This window comes from Corvus brachyrhynchos, unplaced genomic scaffold, assembly GCF_000691975.1.
Source record: "Corvus brachyrhynchos isolate BGI_N302 unplaced genomic scaffold, ASM69197v1 scaffold648, whole genome shotgun sequence".
Lineage (NCBI taxonomy): Eukaryota > Metazoa > Chordata > Aves > Passeriformes > Corvidae > Corvus > Corvus brachyrhynchos.
In genome coordinates, this window is record NW_008239310.1 from 5,081 (window position 1) to 5,906 (window position 826).

Consider the following 826-nt stretch of genomic DNA (forward strand, 5'->3'; position numbering starts at 1 on the left):
CCTTTCTTCCCAGATCTTTCCAAAGGTATGTATTACCCCAAAGGCATACTTTGAATCAGTATAGATGGTCCCCTTTTTGTGTGCTAAATGCTCCAGTGCTCTCTTTAGAGCGTATAATTCACAAGATTGCGCCGACCAATTTGCAAATCCGGGATTTTTTGGGAATTTCTCCCTCAGTACTGCAAGTTCCTGGCGCTGGGGCGCCCGTTCAGCTTCACGCAGCAGGACATGCCCCACCTGCGCCGCCTGATGTACAAGGAGCTCTGCCACTGCCAGCTCGCCTTGTGACCCCCCCGCGGCTCCGGCACCCCAAAAACCCCCAAAAACCCCCAAAACTGCCCGAAAAAAGCCGAAAACCCCGCGAAAATCCGCCCCGAAACGGCCAAAATCCGCCCCGGAACGGCCAAAATCCGCCCGGGAACAGCGAAGGAAAACAGAATTTTGGGGCGGGGTTTGGATTTTTTGGGGTTTTTCGGGGCGTTCCTGGAAGACCTCGAAGTTTTGGGGAGTTGCCGGATCCCAAAACCCCCCCCCCCAAAAAAAAACGAACCCTGCCCCCAAAAATTCCCGACAAATCCTAAAAACCCCGCGAAGGTCCCCAGAAATTCACCCCAAAAATGGGGAAAATGGGCGGGGTTTGGGCGATTTTGGGGTTTTTGGACCGCCCCTGGAAGACCCCAAAATTTTGGGACCCCCTTGGAATCCCAGAAACCCCAAAAAACCCTGGGAGTTTCCAAGAATTCCATGAAAATCCCCCAAAAATTCCATGAAAATCCCCCGAATTCCATGAAAATCCCCAAAAATTCACCCCAAGTTGACCAAAAAT